Source organism: Anser brachyrhynchus, assembly GCF_964034855.1.
Source record: "Anser brachyrhynchus genome assembly, chromosome: 4".
Lineage (NCBI taxonomy): Eukaryota > Metazoa > Chordata > Aves > Anseriformes > Anatidae > Anser > Anser brachyrhynchus.
The window spans coordinates 73,831,956-73,853,101 of record NC_137698.1 but is presented as its reverse complement, the minus strand read 5'-3'; positions in this window follow the sequence as shown (position 1 = coordinate 73,853,101).

The following is a 21,146-nucleotide window of genomic DNA, read 5'->3' as shown; positions in this document are numbered from 1 at the left end:
CCTCTAATGCCTTGAATATTCAAAATATCTGCACAAAAACCAACAGTCTTTTCTTTTGAACAGACTCACCAGTTCAACACTGAGCCTAGTTTAAGAAGTGAACTATGTACAAAACCAAACTGCAATGCTCTATTACAAGCAGTGCTTGTAAGGTATGTCTAAACAGCTAAGGGATATGGTATGTTGATTTTTTTCTTATTTTTATTGTCACAGTTCCTTTCTCTCACCTTCAATTTCCTGAGACAGAGCAACAACTGCAATACTTAATATTTACATCAAAAATTAATCATTCTTCAAAATGTCTCTGGCCTATTACAATATCAGAAAAAAAAAAAAATAAAAGTTCAATTTTACTTTGAACTTACTAGGAACAGAAATCAAACCAAGAAATAAAAGCATTCTTCCCAATTCAAGGTGGTCAAAAATTCTGGAGTGAAACAGTCTTTCAGTGGTACTTTTGATATACAAAATGATTTGAAAAGGCTCCATCTCCCATGATACGTGATATACTTTTTCATAGCTTCATTGTCTCTGTCCCTTATAGAAGTCTCTGGCCAGGAACTTCAGCTATGGAGCATGTCTGAAATCTATGATGGGAAACAAGCCTGGATTGTAGCCATGAATCAGCTGAGAGAATGAAAGCTGAGAGGACCCCAAATTATGGAGTAGTCATATAATGTATGTATGAATTTAATATCAAGCCAATAGCAAGCTTTTCGACACTTCTATTCATTAATAGAAGACCAGAGTAATGATGGTTAGTTTAATTTTTTTATTTGATAAAAATATTTGATATTTTTACCTCTTTTTCCAATTCAGAACAAAAACTGTAATGAGAATTTCCAGCTTTTCCCTTGGTGTGGAAATACTGTTTTTTCAATCACAGCTAAGACAAATGCCTTTATTCCCCACCGACTGTAGGGGATGATCATTTTTAAAAATGTACCCAAATTCACATTGCTACAGTTGATTGAACTAGGCACATAAAAATATAGTTAAATGATAAGAGTTCTTTTACAACAAAGACAGCTTATGAGGTGGACAGAACACATGATTCCTTTGTCTTAGACTGAGACTTGATATATGATTTACCCTCAGCTTGCATCCTGACTTTTTTATATTCATAAATGATATATAGTGTTGCACTCAAAATGTGTTATCAATGAAGGTCATTATCTGTCCACATTAAGTAAGGCAGGATTCAGATCTTCTCATTATGGACTACTGGAAATGCATTTTAGTGATAATATAAATGTATTAAACTAAAATGAAAACAGAAAATATCTGTAAGGCACTTTAAAATCTGATTGTATCTTCAAATTTCACAACCATTAATGCTGTTCATACAATAAGTTTCTAACTCATTCTGCATTTCCACCCATAGAAAGGCAAATCCTTTCTGGGAATAGAACATATTGTAGTTAAGTTAACTGATGTCTCTCTATTAATTTGTGGTTTAATTTAGGCATCCAGGTAGCAAGTTTGCCAGGAGAAGCTTTGAAACGTCTATTTTAAATAATTTTCCAGATCAAAATTTCCTTTCTTATTGTCTTCCCTCATGAAAACTACTAAAAATGCTTAAATCTTACTGTAATGTTTTGGCTCTTCTTCATTAGATACAAAAGCAAAGGTCTTCAACTAACAACAACAAAAAGTGTTAAAAATCAATTATATTAATAAAAAAAATCAAATTTTCTTTAATTTCAATGAACAGTGGCAACAGAATCACTCTATTCACGCCAATTCTTATGAGACAGTGGCTTCTGCTAAACATGGATAAATGAAGTTGAGTTGCGAAACAGCATTCAGCATGTCATTGAATGAAAGCCCTAATTATACATTCTGAATACCAGTTATTAAAATGTGACCAAAGTATCCAGCTGGTATATCTACAGAGGAGTATTGGGTAGCCATCACCTCCAATCTGAGATGTCCCATCTGGAGCTCTTTGATGTTCCTCACAAGATAACAATGCCCAATAAATCTCAGTATGACACTGCAGAGAGGCATTTATTCTTGGTTTTGAGCTCAAAGAATGTTAAGAATTTACAGCAATTAAGGTGTTGTATAGAAATATATCTCACTTGCAAAACTAAGCTCTATCTTTAAAAAAAAAACAGTATTTTTTTTTCTATTTCTTTCTCCTTCCCCTGTTTATATTTTTTTCACCCTCCATTTCTGCCCTTTCACATTAAAATAAATCCTCCTCATGTCTCAGCTTTGCAAATAATATCACACATCTTTAACTTTATGCAGATGACCAGGTCCTTTTTACCCCAAAAACAGAGCTAAGCCCAGACATTAGTGTTTGGAGTGCAAAGTCTCAGTATGGAAACTTCTACCTTTCCAGAACTGGTTGTCAAGAAAACGAAATTCCATCCATCCAGGCAAACCTAATCTGTTAAAACATATTTTTCCTTTGTCAGCTGATATTTCTTCCATTTTTCCCTCCTTTCCAATGTCTTTTTTTCAGTGTCTGGATTTAAAAGTAATTAATAATAATAATAATAATAACAACAACAACAACTTGTAGGGAGCCAAGAATTATTCATTACCTCTTCTCCTCTCAATACAAGCCATACAGATCTTCTAAGATGTAGAATTAAAGTATGTCCTTTGGAAGGATTTAATCTTGTGTTGAAAAGTACACACACAACACTCAAGGACTTTCTTACCACCCCAAGAAGGTTGTTTCCATGCTTAATTTCCCTCAGTTCTGGTAAAATGAATTTTATTGCTAGGCTGAACACATCTTATTTGATGTGCCTCTGTACATACACATTACAACTCCTTTTGCAAGATCATAAAGCCTCCTGCCATCAGATTCCTTTCCTATACATTTTCCACTAGGAAAACAATTTGGGATAGGATTTTTATTTGTAAATATTTTAATTTTCCATGCTGTGTTTAAGAAGGGTTGTGAGCAGTAAATAAATCCTTACATTTCCTCATGTTTTCAAATATTACCAAACGGATAGGGAGGTTATATTAATATCATATGAACGCCATATTGCTTAAACTTCTTTAAAAGCAAGAATGATGTTGGAGGTGAAGCCATTTTCCTCATACAAATTCTTTGTGTTCCAGCAGGCTCATTACAGCCTGCAAGTAACCCAGCCTTGTTCCAACACTATTAGATGACCATCAGTCAGTACAATATGTCTGGGTTGGCAGTGTATAATTCTAGTATCAAGGCTATACCTATAATTATCTACCAGACATATAATAGAGAAAAATACTTCTTGGTGAAAAATAACAGACTTATTTTTTCTAGTCAGTGCTGCATTGTATCTAGACAATAATACTTTTTGATCTTAGGATCTATGGATAATTGGACATGCACTTACTTAAAATACAATCATTGAAGCTGTCTTTACTCTTGTAACATTAATTTTTCCTAATAGTAAGTTCAATGTCTCTGGGTTAGAAGACAAAATAACAACAAAATAGAAATCCTCACAAAGAAACACATATACAAGTGTGCTGATGCTACAAAAATAATCTTATCCAGCAGAATATGTTGCCAATTTGTACACTGTTTTACCATGACACTTCCTTAATGCAGCCTTGGAATCCCAAATAATGTGTCTTTCCCACTCCCTTTTTGTGATGGCATGGAAATGGACAATTGGAATACCTCAGAGGACTACAGTGTGACAGATCCAAAGGTGATCCAACAGTCACTAAGCTATTTGCTGGCTTATGGATGGAAATCTAAGGAAACAATATGATGGAAGCTATATATGCTGATAGCACACCTGTGATGAAAGTTCTCGGGAAAGGTACTCAAAAAAAAAAAAAAAAGACATAATTCCAAAGTTAATCAAGATGAGTAGAAATTAGTTGCTGATTGACACCCCTGAAAGCCAGGCCACATGTTTAGTCAAGTCAATAAAGAAAAAAAAAAAAAGAGAGAGAGAGAAAAAAACTTTACCTAGAACTAGAAGCATAAAACATGCATATAGGAACATGCACAACAGTGCAGTAAAAATAACACAAATTTCAAACATGAAATTGATAAATATGTAACTATGAAATATAAAAGGAAATAAATATAAGCAATCACAAATATATGACTTACACTGAAAATCATGAACAGATGGCTGCCCTAGTGGGAAAAAAATGTCACTTACCTTATCTGTGTTCAGATACTTATTTTCAAAGAAGGTCTGGGGGACTCTGAGAATAGCTATGTCTTCATGAATGAAACTAGGGACAGAAAAACATCTTCATCAGGCAGCCATCTTTTATTATCTTGCCATCAATCCAAAATTGTCCTAATATATGTCAGACAGTAAAAAAAAGTTATCCTAAGCTATGTAAATATCTAAACATATTCTGTAAACTATATGTACATACAATCAGGGGTATATAAACATACATATATATTCACATGCATATATATATGAATGTATCTACATTGCTTGTCATCAAGTCAGTTTTCTGACTTTCATTCATGAAAAGACGTTTTATTTTCACCTCTGATTCTTCTTATGGTTCATCTTTTCTGATCATGTTATTTCCTATTAACATAATTAATGCCTATATCCAGTTCTAAAATTGAATATTTTCACTCATACTTCATGAAGGTGCTATCTATTTATGTGTGCTCTAATATTACACTTTTTCATAGAATAAAATGCATTAAATTTAAACAATACATTTGAAATTTAGCTTTGAAGCTTGTGGCCATCATTACTGAAGAATCTCTACACTGTATGTAATTCTTTAGGCCAGTTAGAGGAAAGTCATTGCCTGGTGCAGGTTTAAGGCAAGCTATGCAACATGAGCTATTACTGCATGAGCTAACGAGCCCAGCTCTGTTAATCAGCAGCTCAACAGTATCAGTATTTTCTATCACTATAGAGATTAACGCTGCAATTGTATGACAGCAAATAAACTTGGCAGACTGAAACAGTGCTGAGATTGTGTCTGCTCAGCCACTTTAAGAAGGAAAATACACCCAGAGTCTGTCTGCATTTAAAATTGATTATAACATATATTGGTTTGTTTTCATTTTCAGAGGTAGTGCTCAAGTCAGCAAGTACATTTTTGCCAAAGGCTTCCCATTTGTTAGGCCTTCAGTGACCTTTATGTTTTCAAATTAAGTTTCCTTGTAGCTTTTTCCAAACTTATGATGGCATTCAGCTTAAATAAAGCAAAACACTTTGCAAAATATCAGTTTCCATCTCACAAGCCTCTGTGCCCTCCATGGTGACAAGTTAACTGATCTGGCAGTTTCAGTTCTCATAAAAGTGAAGATTTATGTGCATGATCTGAGGTACTTATGGCCTTTAGGTTAATAATGGCCAATAGAAAGAGACAGTTTCTTGAGATGTAACAAAATGTATGCTTTGTTTTCAACCCCAGAGATAGCTCCTTTTAAATGACAAAAACAAATTATTTCATTTATAAAGGCTGTAGGAACTGAGTCAGTTAGAAAGGGCATTTTTAAAGTTTTTATGAGTTATCTGTACCATTCTTTCACAATGGATATAGTTATCATCTGTGACATGGATGGAAGATTTTTTTTTCTTCACACTCATGTACATGGTGCAGTTTCATAACAGGAAGATTTTTTTTTCTTCACACTCATGTACATGGTGCAGTTTCATAACACCAGAAGCAATTGCTAATAGACCAATAAAGATATATATAGTAAATTATTTCCTTCTCCTTCATCTCTCTGGGGGAATTTATCCATCCCCAGTGAGTTGGAATGCTGTAGTCCAGAATCTGTTCTCCTTATCTAGTTGCATGGGGCAAAAACTTCAGGATTTCAGTAGTAAGGGTCTACAAAGGTGATCTGTGTGGGAGGCGGCCGTGAATAGTCCTGGACAATTCACAGCTGCTTCCAGACAGCTCTGAAAGCAACGTAAACAGCACATGGCAGACCAAAACCTCAGTCAGAGGAGCACACGACACCTCTGCTCAAACATATTTTAGAATGAGTGGCAGTTGTTGGGGGGAGAAGTGGGAGCTGGGTGAAGGGAACAGAAGAGATATGTGAAAGGAGGCATTGCGGGGGGCACAGCTCGAGACTCCTTTATGAAAGAGGTGTTACATGCTAGGCAGGGACTGTGGCCCGTGTGAGACTTACTCTGGGGCAGGGACATCCCTAAAGACTCAGGGATGATCCACATCAGGGCAGAGACACCCCTGAAGAAACTGTGGCCTGTGGAAAACCCACACTGCATCAGGGATGATCCCAGAGGGAAGACAGCCTGTGGGTGACCCATGTCAGAGCAGGGGAAAGCAAGCAAGAAGCAAGGAGTCACAAACTGAAACCATTATATGCACAACCCCAACATTATATGCTGCTCCTTGCCTCAGCAAAGGGCTTGGGCTGGACTCAGTAAATATTGTTTTCACAGTGAAAACAAGCAATGTTGAGACTAAGTGGAGATGAGAGATGTGCTGGAGCTGAGCCTTAGGTAGGGGGAGACGTGTCTCCATCAGTTTGTTTAATTCTTTATGTGTTCTTATTTTTCTCAATGATGGAATCAGGAAATGAAAGTTTAAGTGGCAGTAAATTAAGTAAAATTCCCCAAGTTGAGACTGTTTTGCCTGCAACACTACCAAATAGAGAGTTTGTATAGCTGCAGGGAAGGTATGGACTCAAGGTCCTGCCTTCTTGATTGTCCAGATGGGAGACTTAACTCGAACATTTTATAGCTCTTCACTACCTACAGCCTTTCCACTGGATAGGTTTTATTGCTGGCATGTAGTCAGGGTACAACCAGGCTATGTAGCTGGAGATGAAAGACTCAGAGCAGTCTTGGCACCTATAGCTTAGACATAAACTGAGAAAGATGAGCACTTCCAGCAGACAGTCAGACCAACTGCACAAGTGTGGATAGAATAATTTAAAATAGTCAGTGGCTACAAGATAATCTGCCAAAATAATCAAGCCCCAGATGATTAAAAATTGAAAATACCATCATAATATAAATCCTGCATTAAAAGTTCTCAAATAGGTATATGTTTAGCTGTTAAGCCAATATACTAGTGTGCTTCTTTTCCATAGTTAAAACAACAGGTTTAATATTTCCACTTCCATGGCACTATTGGTATTGCAACTTGTATTGACAGACCAAGAGTGTTTTACAAAGAAAATCTCCCGTGACAGGACTCCTTCCTTGCCTTCTGGTTCCTCCTATATTCAAACAATTGAGCTACTATGAATCTGTTCACCATTATACTTTGACTACAGGTTCTCATAGGGTAAAGAAATCCACCGATATTCACGGGAGCTATAAATTTTGTTTATGACATATCCATACAGGAAAAAAAGCTTGCATTTCTTTTTACAACTGTCATGATGTGTTTTAAGCATAGAGAGGTCATTTTTCACAAGGTAAAGAGATATGAGCTTACAAGGTTTATTAATCAGTGTGTTTTTGTGTTCCAGGTGTGAATTAAAGGATTCCTCTAGTAGTGTCAGCTGAGCAAAATGTTTCAATGTTTTCCATGTAACATTCAGGTGGGATCCTGCTTGGATGAGATTGCTTCGTCTGTCCCCTTTGACAGGAGTCCATTTCCAGGGATAAGGATGGGTGGAAGAGGTAGAAAGCAGGAGCAAAAACTTTTCTCTATTCTCTTCTTCCTATATTCCTCCAATTAAAGTCATACCCCTACACAGAGAACAGTTCTAAAAGCAGAACAAGAGGGAGGAAGGGAAATACCTACTACCCTGTGGTGAGAATTATCCATCAGTTCTGCAGCCAGCTGTAATTGGGACAACTGCTTTGTCCAAAACAAATAAAATCACTTCCAGCACTGATGTGAACAGATGCCCACAGGAAAGAAATGTAAGCTACAAACAAACTGTGCACAAGGTACTTGCTGATGTATCATGCAACATTAGGGTGTTCACATGGGGAGCTTTGTTGAACAGCTGAAGTGCCACAAGTTCAGTCCTGCTAACTTGCTCTTTTTATCCTACATTCGAAAATATTATCTGCCCCTAGGAAGTTTACAAGCTAAATGACAGAACAGTGCATGGTACATGACCAGAAGAGTTACAAACCCTACTTGGTGGATGTGGCTCTGCATCACAAAAGAAAAGCTGTACAACGTTATGTATCATTTCAAATTTCCTGAATCTTATATTTCTAACATGTTTCTATATTTTTCATTTGGAGGTTTGTCTTCCTTTTAAGTGAGGGAAGGTCTGTACTGCAAATCCTCAGCAGACCAAAGATGCCTTCTATGATCTCTAGGCTTCTGTCATTGTAATGCTTCTGAGTACTTTAAGTAGCACACTGATAGTAGAAGCTATTTCTACTCTAAATACGCACACTACCACAAGGCTTGGGGACTTATATTCTTATATCAGAAAGCAAAACTATTACAATATTGATACAAATTGTTATCTTTCTTATATTCTGACTATTGCTTGAAAATCAGCCTAACCATAAACACTTGGGTTCATTTCTGTCTGAGGTGAGCCTGGCAGAAACACCTCAAGAGCATGAACCTCAGAGCTTTTGCCTAAAAACATAGGATCCAACTCAACTGGCAGGATCGTACTCAGCCTCACCCAGGAAGCTGTCAGCAGGATGGGACATGACAGTGCTGCTGGGTTTTCCTAGTGGTCCTGTGGCTATCTACAGCAATTCAACTATTTTGTCTTTATTCATGCCTCTATACCAGTACTTAACAATACAAAACCATAAATACAAATACAAACGACAATGCCATCCTGAGAAACGTATGGGTGGATGCCCTTCCCCTCAGGTAACGTATAAATTGCTTACTCTGGAGAAAGGTGTTTAAGGTGCACTGGTTTCATTGTTTCTAACCACATGCCATTATCGCACACCTCTTTTCATTTGAAAGATATAAAAACATCCCATTTTTTATACATTTTAGACAAAGCAGCTCTGTGACAGAGCTAACTGAAAGAAGCCATCTTTCAGTATGACAGTGTAATAGTATATTTTCTTCTCAAACAAACGGCTTCGGCTACAGAATAGCTGAGAATTCATAATAACTCCTCTGTATAAAAGTAGAATCCTTTCAATTCTGCGTGTCACTGTCACTTGAACAGTGGATTCTTCAGTGTCAGAATTTAAAAAGTAACTCATGGATACACTTGTCCAATAAATGTGATGCATTCATTTCTTCTATACATTTTTCCCCTGAGAATTTTTTAGCAATGATTTATCATTGTTTTAAAACAAGTTGGATGCCTGAGTTGACAAAACCACACATGACAATTTTAGTATTTGTACACAAAAAAGCACTGGCAGATATGCAGATTTCTAATACTAAATGTGTACTATCAGTGACACACAACACGTCAAACAGTATTAACAAATACCACTTCAAACAAGACTCTTACTTAAGTCATTTCAGATAAAATAAGTCCACTGGGAATCTTTCTTTTGATTTCAGTAGAAGTTCAGTTAAAACACAAATTAGGAGATGATATCCCTTGCCATCATTTGCAGAAACAGTTGAGATTAAACACCTGTCTATCCTTAAATCTTATGCTTCTATGATAGAAAGTATGGTTTCATAATGAATAATGACTAATACAGACCTGTTCCCTGCTGAATCACCTAGCAGAACAGATTTGGTCTGAGGACATGGTTTTGCATTTCTGCCAAATTAGTAAGAGCATACATTACAGCATATTCAACAGATCTTACTTTAACGTCAGTTCTATACTGACAGCAAAATGACAGAGATGATACTAAAATTGCAATCAAAAGAACAGTATATCCGTGCTAACAAAGTCCAAAGGGAAAAAGTTATCCCCTTAAAGTCCACTGACTACATTTGAGCCAGAACAGCAACTCTACACCAGTTCAATATTTTGCAGCATATGGCAATAGCAGGTTCGGTCTAAGACTCTTTCTATGATGTAGCTGGCTAGTGTATCAAAACCTGTCTGATAAAAATTAAGTGAGATGAAAACTCCCATGTATATCGCAAACACTGGGCAAACCTCAATCTCAAGTGTTCCCAAATTAGGAACAGGAGGAAAAGATAACTAAATAACTAAGCAACATATCTATCAAGCCACTAAAAGTTAACCAACCATGAAGCAAGATTAGTGAGTGGTAGATTGCAGTTCCATTATGACAGAACCATGGACTAGGAAATGAAGAACATTTCTTGCTGTTTTTTAGATTAGGTAACTAACGTTGTTGACTAGGTAAATTAGTTGATGTTGATGATTAGATAACTTAGTTGTGCAGTGCAAAACTTATCTCCATAAGTTTCTGCAGCTTTATATATTCTTTAAAATACTTAAAGGGTTATAATAATTAATTAATTACTGATATGAACCACCAACATTGAACACTGGAAAACCGAAAGTTTCAAACAACTCAAAGTTGTTTAGTTTTGTTATAGAACTAGAGTTGCACCATATTGTGTAGTTGTCTGAAAAATGGTAGCTTCTTCCTGAGGACTATGCAAGATGAGAACATCGTGTATTCCTAAGGGATTTTATTTTATTTTTTTTTCTGTAGGAAATATATGGAGGATTTTCATTCTTAAAATTGTTTTTCCTTATTATGCTGATTCTCTTCTATTTCTATTAATTATTTCTTTCACAGAATTTAAGGATAAATTTTTATTTTGCAAGGTTTTAGGGGTGTACTAAATTTTGAATGCTGTCACTTGAGCTGTTGCCTTTGAGGACCACATACAAAATTTGCCATACTCATAAACATTTTCAGGATTGTGGAACCTGAAATAGCAAGTAGCAAACCTCCCAGTTACATGCTAATAATTGCAAACACATTTTGTCTATCTAAACAAGGATGCATTTTGAGAGGTTTAGAATATCCAATACCTTTGAGTTAGAGCAAAACTTTTGCCTCACTAGTGCCAGTGGAAGGCTTGCAGTCAAAGGGATCAAGACTTTATCTTTCTTGTTGTATCAGCATTTCTGAATCATCATTTCTGAATATCCAGCCTATACCATAAACATGGACAAGAAAAAACATATTTCATAGTCAGGAAGAAAAATATGCAACAGACGCCTTAGTAAAAGAACAGAAATGGTTACACTCTAATAATCTCACTGTAATTACTTATCCACAGTTATTTGCATGGAGCTCGAATACACCATTATCTCTATTTCTCTCATTTACAGCAGCTTTTGCCTATTTTATCTCATGACTGTACTACAGCACTATTCCCTCCTAATGTATGGGTGATTAGTTATTTCAGTGGAGCAGTAAATTTCTAATTGTTTTCCTTCAAGTGGTGGGTCAGCAAACTTAAAACACAGACAGAGATATGAAATATTCATTTTGGGTTAGTTACAAGTTGATTTGGAATGGATCTCTTTTATGAACAAAGAGTCTGATACTCCTATTTTGCCTGGAACAATGATCCTACACTGTTCAACTTGGCAAGAAATTGCAAGAAATTGAAAAGATTTAGAAATGTAGAAAAAAAGAAAAAAAAAAGTCCAAACAATTCCAGAACCTTTCAATCAAAACCAGAATGATGAGTGTGGCATTCTTAAAACAATTGAATAAACAAATGTGTTAGAGTTTCATATGAGCTAAACATTAGCTTTACTGACTCATTGCACTGCTCTCTCTCCTACAATGTATATCTCAAAGTTCAGATCATTCCTTTGTGCTCTGCTCCACTGACTCTATTTCCTTGTTTCCGTGATGGGAATGTGCTTTAAAAATAGCATTGTTTAGCCTTTAGCTAAGACAGCTTCAGATCACCACAACAGATGCTTTCCTGAACCGATGAGGTGAATTCCCATCACATTTTTCAGCTGATGGCATTGTATTTCAGCTTCATTAAATGAAGTTTAAGTAGCGCGAGAAAAGCCATTCCTGGGCTATTTCATGCTCCATATAATCTTCAGTGTGCTGTTTTCCACTAGTATTGAGAGAGAAGGTGAGGGATAAAGGAAGCTGCTGTCACCACAGGTAGCAGGGAACAGGGCTGCAGTCTACCAAGCAACATGTAGCAGTGCTAATAAGCCTGCAGGAAAAGCCAGGCTTAAATAAATAAATGATTAATGAGGAACAGTGACTTAAAAGAGCAAAAGTGCATATGCATGGCAGGGAGGTTACAGTACAGTCAGAGCTAGTGAAAACAACCACAGCAAATGAAAAAAGTATTTAGAGAGAAACAAAGTTTGTGACTGGATGTTTAGAAAGAAAGAGAAAAGTAAATAAGATACAAGAGCCCTTCCAATATTGTTGTTGATATTGCTTTAATTTTTCTTCTGATAACGCTGATGTTCCTAGACATTATGAGCTATTTAGTAGAAACTTATTTTGAGACAAAAGTGTGAGCTATCTATGTACAAGTATTTTTAAAATAGCAAGTATTTAACATGATTGCTTCAGAACAGAGAATATGAACAAAGAATGGAGAAAAACAAACAAAAACATTTTTCATTCTGTAAAAAATATAGGAAGCATGTAATACTCATCATGATTTCCTTTGGGATTCTAACTACTACATTTTCAATCATTCTGAGATGAAGGCATTACGCCGTGTCCAGTAACTGTCCAATACCTTGTATTATAGCTGTTTGCACAATACACTTATCTCAAAGATGGACTTTCATTCTTTTACTTAAAGACTGCCTACAACAATGCATCTGTAAGCATGAGGTATTAAAATCAGCTAAAACTAAGTGAAAAAAATCAAGATTTTTACTCTGCAGAACATGCTGGCATTTAAAAAACAGTTAGTCTTCCAAATCAAAATAAGATCCGTGAAACAGAATGTGTACAATTTGTTTCCTTTGGAAAAACAGTACCTTCAAAATCTTAACATTTCATTTTCAGAGTGGAATGTTTTCACTTCATGTTGCTTTAATTTTATTTATATGATTTCATTACTTGCCTTGGATATGAATAAAGATTAATATACACTGTTACTAATATTTCATAATATTTCATAACATTTTGTAATTGTAAAATCATTAACAATGGCTTGCTACTTAATGTTTTGTAGAACACTACCAATGATTAAAAAATATTTTCTTCCATGACAGTAAACTAAACTATTTAAAAAAGTACATCAACACCACAAGTGTCCATCAGGCAGCTTTTAAGAATCTAAATTCAGGAGAAGAAAGCCTAGACTAACTATCTGGGGTACAGATGAAAGATGCAGTGCTCAATTTTTAAGACAGTTTCCCAGACAGAACATTAAAACTGAGGTAGTGGATTAGTCCAGCAATATTGAAAGATTATATAGTCTTATAGGAAGACTGATTAGACTCATGAACATGACCAGAAACTACTGAGTAACAACAGTTCACAATATTTTTAAAACTGTACTAACACATGAATGTTTGGGGTTGGGTATTTTGTTTGTTTGTTTTTTCCATCATTCCTTCTAACTGGAGGAAAACTTTTTGATTGAATCCTGTTCTAAATTATCCTGTAAGAATATGAGAGAGGAAGCAGTGAAGAGAAGATACTGTGTTTACCTTATATCACCATAATTTGGAACAGATTAATCAACTGCAGATTGGATGTAATACTGGTACAGTACCAGTATGAAAGAAGAATCGGGGTTTTCAGACTTTTTTTCTTTTTTTTTTTTTAATGAGCATTCTTGATTGTGAGACCTTTGGGGAATAGATCACATCTTAATTTTGTGTTACCATGAAATAGTTCTAAAAACCAGTGATAGCCAGGTGTTGGCTGAAATTCATAGAATCACAGAATCATAGAATGGCTTGGGTTGGAAGGGACCTCAAAGATCATCCAGTTCCACCTCCCCTGCAATGAACATGGACACCTGCCACCAGCCCAGGCTCCCCAGAGCCCCATCCAACCTGGCCTTGAACACCTCCAGGGATGGGGCACCCACAGTTTCTCTGGGCAACAGGTACCACTCCCTCAACTCCCTCTAAATAAAGATTTTCATCCTAATATCTAATCTAAATCTCACCTCTCTTAGTTTAAAACCATTCCCCCTTGTCCAGTCGTTACCTGCCCAAGTAAAAAATGGCTCTCCAACTTTTTTATACACCCCTTTTAAGTAACAGAAAGCTGTGATGAGGTCTCCCCAGTCTCCCCAGAGTCTTCTCTTCTCCAGGCTGAACAGCCTCAGCTCTCTCATCCTTTCTTCATAGGAGAGTTGATCCAGCCCTCTGAGCATCTTCCTGGCTCTCCTCTGGACCCACTCCAACAGCTCCACATCCTTCTTGTGCTGGGGGCCCCAGACCTGGATGTAGCACTCCAAGTGGGGCCTCACAAGGGCAGAGTAGAGGGCGATATCTTCTAGGAATACATCAGATTTTCTGCAACTCTCCCTCTGCTCCCCCAGAGCAATACAGCAATTTTGCAATACAGCAGAAACTTTCCCTTAAACAGCTCCTGCTGCCACAGGGTAACCAACCATCAAGCTTCAACACCCGATGCCAATGAGATTCTCTCTTCATCTTCAGTAAGCATCATCAGAAAGGAACTCTGTTATCTTGACACTCAGAGACATTCAGTCTGATCAAGTTATCACAGATTATTGTGCCCTAATTCACGGAGAGAATTAGTCTTAATTAACTTAATTAACTTAATTAACTAGAATTAGTCCAAACTTCTTCCATAAGTTTGGAAGGCAAGGTCTACAATAAACTTGAGGGGTTCTGTCCGTCCCCTTCTGTTGCAGTGGGATTTAGGCAATTATGTAGACTAGACACTTAACACTTAGGTGGTCAAAATACAGTAAAATTAATGTCAAATGCAATAACACTTCATTTCCCTTTCTCCTTTCTATGACTAACTTCCTTGTCCGTTACCCTGGCGTTTCTGCCTCCATTTTCTGAAGGCTCAGTGAGTCTTTCTTTTTCTCAGACTATCAAACATTTTTGCTTATTTAAAGTTTGAAAAATCTGCTTTACAACCTTCAAGTGAAAAGCTAGGACATATTCACCTCCTGCATCCTCAGTGAGCCCATGTATCCCACTTCAAGTAATTCTGTAGCACAAGTACCAATGTCAATACCTCAGTACATCAAGTCACTTACAAAGGAAAAAATGCTAAATCATTCACCACTTTAATTGAATTGAAAGGTTATTTACTCATTACCACTACTAAATTGTCATTGTGAAATGTTTCTCAACTTCAAATTGAGGATTGTTACCCAAATTGGAAAGAAAGTGCATTATAAAGGGTTGTGAAAAGCAAATCCAGTGAATTACAGCCTTGTGAGTGCACTGTTCACCATGAGGACAAAGAAAGGCTTTCAGCCTTATTTGACCTTGATAATCAGAAAGTTTTCTCAAATCGTGTTTCCACAGCAATACTTTTGTATTATTTACAAAAAAAAAAAAAAAAAAGTGCTCCAATATTTACCCTTGGGTATACTTGGGAGACAATGGATTTTGAAATCATAGTTAGCAAGCTGATTCTTACCCTTTTATTTTTCTCTCTTCATAATGAGAACAATACTGGAACACATGACTGCTAGGGGAACACATGACTGCTACTTTTCTAACCATTTTGCCTGACTTCCTAACACGTAACAAATTCTCCAATACTTCCTATACCAAATTTTTGATTTATCATTAAGAATGATATCTACTCTTCACTTATGACTGGATGATCATAATTTAGCCACCGGATGATAAGTTTTCCTAGGGTTTAGTTAAACCTGACCTTTGGGAATAGTTCAGTTTGATTAAATCCAATTGACTATCTGGATCTTTTCAGTTTGGTTTAAAATACACTCCTGAATACATAATCCCTCTCAGTCTCTGGAATCCATCCACACACTCACACCATGACAATGGCTACATCCAACTCTATATTTGACCAAACCAGTCCTTTCACAAAAGTACCAGTCTCAGAATTGATGAGTCAGTTGGAATTAGAGTTTATGTTTAAAGGAGCCTTACACTGTGTGTAATATGAACGTGATACTTAGATCATTTTCAGCAGCCAATTAGCTTCTAGATTAATAAACATTATATTTGGAGGAGTCACGTCCATCCCACAGAAGAATCAACTTTCATTTTGGATTTTAATGGGATCTCTTTTTTATAACTATGAAATGTTTTTTTCTGTTAAGTTACATGATATCACACAAATTCACCACTTCTCCACATAAGATCATAGGTGGCAAGTGCCAGAATTTTATAGCAGTTAAATTATGAGAAGATAGAGGATGCAAGGAAAGGAAATGCAGGTTCTTCTACAGAAAGAGCGATGTGAATTCAAACAGAAGTAAAACGAGTAATCTAAAAGAATATCCTTTGGGGACAGGATAGGAAGGGTTGCCATGTAAGTTTGACAGGACTCTGAATTTTAACCACTGCTCAACACGTATTTGACATTTTTCTGGCTCTTTGTATGCCTTGACCTAACAGAAAAGTAAGCAAACCGTGTCAATCTCTTGTCCTGACAAGAATCTGCCCTGGGCAACTTTCTCATTATCTATTTAATTAGAACTTGGTTTCACCTACCGGCTTTACATGTAACTCTGGAAACAATAGTCTAATTTTAGCCTCAAGTTTCTCCTTGAGCTTTTCTCTTCTTCTGTGCCTCTCACCTGGGAGAAGCCAAGCATGTCATAATTCACTATAATGTCACAAACCTTATCCAGGGGTTGTTACCAGAGGGAAATCTTACACATAAGAATTTCTACAGTGGTTTTATCCCAATTTCTTTTAGAGAAAGAGTTAAAAATATTATCTTCCAAAAAACTTGAAATGCATGGCTCCAGATGCCTGCTTTCATGAGGGGAAGCTATAACAACCATTAACACCTGATTTGCTTTGGGAAAACACAAGCAATTCATCTGGCTCTGTAGTTTCAAACACAAGGACATAAATTAGGACTCAGGAAAACTGAAGGCAAGTTGCTGGACACTGGAGAACATGGCATAGAACCGTGCTTATGTGCGTGTCCTGTTCTTGCATACTCTTTTGCAGACAGCCATTACTGATCAGGGTTAGTAGGCTATTGGTCTAGATGGACCTTGTATGTCATCTAGCACTGCCCTTCCTAAATTCTTAGCATAATCGTGATTTAAGTGAGGCTTTCAACACTCTCTCATAACATCCTCTTAGACAAACTGATAGACAGTGAGGCGGACCAAAAAATGGTTGAAATGCCATGCTTAGAGGGTTGTGATCAGTAGCATGAAGCTGAGGCCAGTCATTAGCAATATAATCTGGGAGTGCTGGGGCCAATACTGTTCAATATCAAAGAATCATAGAATCATAGAATATCTGGGCTGGAAGGAACCCACAGGGATCATTGAGTGCAACTCCTGGGTGCCCAAAGGACAACCAAAAAAATATATATATATATAAATAAATAAAATCAGACCATATATCTGAGAGCATTGTCCAAAAGCTTCTTGAACTCTGGTAGGCTCGCTGCCATTGCCACGTCCCCGGGGAGCCTGTCCCAGTGCCCAACCACCCTCTTCATGAAGAACCTTTTCCAAACACCCAGCCTGACCCTCCCCTGTCGCAGACTGAAGCCGTTACCTCGGGTCTTATTGTTAGTCACCAGAGAGCAGAGCTCAACACCAGCTTTTATCAGTGGTCCTTCCTTTGGCGTTCCTCTAGAAACTTGTATGAATACAGTATGAATAACGTTGTCAGGCTAGGTGGAAAGACAAACATTGAGCCAAGGAATCATCAAGGAAAATACCCTACTTAATGAGCAAGTTAAAGAATCAACAGTGTCTTTCCTGCTCTGGATCATGTTTCATTTTGGTATACTTGGACTGACAGCTGCACAAGAACACTTAGCTGTCTTGTCCTTGTTTTTATCACGATGCATGAGGTACAAGAAAAGTATTACACATCTCTTAATGTTAGAATATGGTTTCTATTTTAGAGCTAGTACATGTCTGTCTAGCATAGACTGTGAATGTTTTAACTACACACCTGTAAGATTTGCTCCGTACAGACAGGCCTTCAATGTTATTTATAATGTCTTTCAAGTTAGATTTCAATTTCCAATTTGCTTTAAATTAAATAAATTATGATTCTATCTCTTTGTCACTTCATTCACCTTTTCTTCTTGTCTATTTTATTTTGTAATAAATTAGAACCACACTCAACACTTTGGGATTCATAGAAGTTACAATAATCCAAATAAAAAGTAATGTTAATAGGTGACCAATACCTCAAAAGCATCCTGGACTGTTCCTAGAATGTTCATAAACTATAATGATACAAATCAACAATAAAAAAATATGATCAGCCTGCTAGGATCCACACCATTTTGCTAGGATAATGGTTAAGAAAAAATACCACTTTTCTGAAGGTTTGCACATACCTAGATTTTCACAAAGCTCCTTCAACATAAAATCAAAATGTATTATATAAAAATATGTATGAATCACTGAAGTCAGTGACACAAACAGTCCCTCCATTCCTTTCATAGTTAACTTCCATGTATACCACACGCTAGAACAATGTAGCTGACTTGCAAGCGGACTCCCACACTCCAAAGTGAAGTCTCCTGGTGCTACTTCCAGTAACCATCGAGGGGAAAAGAAAGTTCAATATGGGGCACAAATTCAAAGCATGAATATAGATAGCAAGCATTGTGAAGGGTTTTGAAGCAAGCACTTGAAAGCAGCATAGGAAAAGAGCAAGAGCCCAGTGGACCGTATCTTGATTTCTTTCCCTGTGACAAAAAAGCAACATATAACCCAAAGGCTACTGAAAGAGCATTCCTTGTTTCACTGGAACACTCCCTGGCAGGTCCTGCATTTAAGAAGTTCTTTAATTCATTCTTTTAAAGAATTCCACACCCATTTGCTACAATTTTGTTCTGTAATAACATAGGCTTTAAGCGGGAGGTATTCATACCCCTGATGCATTATTCATTATAATCAGGCCCCTGCCACACTTGAGCTGTCTGCTCCAATATGCTCCATTTTTGATATGCACCTGTAAGGTTTAAAGTTTCAGCTTTCATTACAGCTGCTTTTCCCATGTTGATCCATGTCATACAAGAAACTCTTGCCTTCAGATTTTGTACCATCTTAACAAGAATAATTCATTTTTCTTTTTCTGCTATCATTCCTATTTTCTCTTAGTAAGTCTTATATTCTTTTTTGTGTAGATTACTAAACGTCGTATTCTTTATTATACAACATATAGTACATTTTCATTAGTATCACTACAAATTAACATCAATGCATATTTCCCATTATTCTTCCTTCAGCAGAACATTCTTTCTTCTCCTCCTTATTTGCTTTCAGTTATTGTTTTCACAGATCCAGTTATGCCACTGGGTTTTAGCAAATCCCACTCTTTATTTAACAGTCTGAAGGGAGATTTAAAATCCTACCCTGACATTAAGTTATAAAGTAAGGAAGGAAATGTAGTCAATTAATAATGAAGCAGAAAATTGCTTACTGAGCACCGTGCAGTTTTATCCTTGGAGCGAGCAGTGCATATTCCACTACAAAAAGCAGTTTCTTGTGTCTATAAAACATTTGTTACAGGCATTTATACAGTTTAAATAACAAACAACTGAAAATACAATATGAGCTCATGAATGCTGAAATGATGAAACATAGCTACTCTGTTAAAATTGTTAGCAGCACAGCAGTATATGATAGTAATCTTATTGTGAATAAAACTGAACCTGATTAAATTCTTGTCTCTTTGCCTTTTTATTACAAAATGGAATCATCATCTCTTAATATCTACAATCTACAATTGTTCCCACTCTGGTCTGTTTTTTAAAGAACAGGATAGACTATGGATAAAATAATCTTTGAAAAGTAGCCTAAGTGCCATCTGTGATAAAGGTTTCTTATGTGCTACTTTGTAATGTTTTTGTTTGTTTTTGGTTTTTTTTTGTGTGTGTGTTTTTTTTCAAATTACTTGCATTATGGTAGCACTATGGATAGATATCCAGGCTCTTAAAAGCCTCCCAAAGTGTTTGGTGCTATAAAATAATGAATAGAGACACAACTCTGGACTCCTCTCCAATTCATTCCATTTGATGAGTTCAAATGACATTGGGAGTACCTTTACAAACCTAACCCCAGTTTACGCTATATATTCTTCAAAATTAATGTGTACTTAAAAGTTACTCACAGTAAAGGAGCAGTAAAAAATAAAAATTATATGTATATATACATATATAATACATATACACAGCATTTTTTAGTGAGTTGCATTTTCAGTTTCTAACTTTAAAGCAGGGGAAAAATAAAAGGATCGGTTACACATTTTCATCAAGACTTGGTATTGTGTTTGTTTGACTTGCTTAGGAGAAAAATATTAAAATCAACAACTGACATCTACTTGAAATTAATATTTTCCCTACTTATTCATACCTATGTGGCCTAATCCTGAGATGATATAACACAGTTTAGTTACATGAAAATTAATAAGAATAACCTGGTTTTAAGAAACAGGAGAGTTAGCTTTGTGAAATTGTGTGTTTTGCCTTTTCTGACTACATCTTTCCATGCTCTTAAAGACACATCACACTCAGAAAAAAATGACTTCAAATGCTTCACCCATTTACTGTTATTTCACCCTCTAACCAACAAATTGTGTAAGCAAAAGTGTGTTTTACAATTCCTAGCCTTACTTCCTATCAGAAAGTCAGGTTCTGTTCTTTTTTTGTGTATGTATAATCTTTGGTAACAAATATTCTGCTATACAAATTTTATTCTTACTTTCATTCAGACAACCATCCTGCCCACAACAGATTTAAAATGGAGTAACACTAAACAGAATTTGTCTATCAGGCTGGAATTGAGTGTTTCTGCAGATGTTTCATGAAAAAGAAAATGATCTCAGTTAAATTTCATTGTTGTGTAGTCCAGGTAGGTCTAACTGTAGAAAAAGAAAGAGATAAAACTAATTTTTCTAGCCAAAAGATATTTCCCAAGCCACTAGCATCTGTCAATCCGTGCCTGCTTATCACATTTGTGTAGCTCCCTGTGTGGTAAAAACTAAACGCTTCCTTGCATTAAAGATATTTTTACTAAAGATTTAAAATTTAGAAATACTTGTATTTCTACTGATTTTTTTTTATTTATTTATTTAATAGGAAAAAATAAATTCTGCTCAGGATTTCTAAGAATCACACCAGGCTTTTCAGAACAGCCAGGAAAATGGTACCACACTTTCAGCAAGCAAAGTTTAATTAATTAACAGTAGCAATTTAAAAATATATGCAAATAATCAGCCATTGGAAATA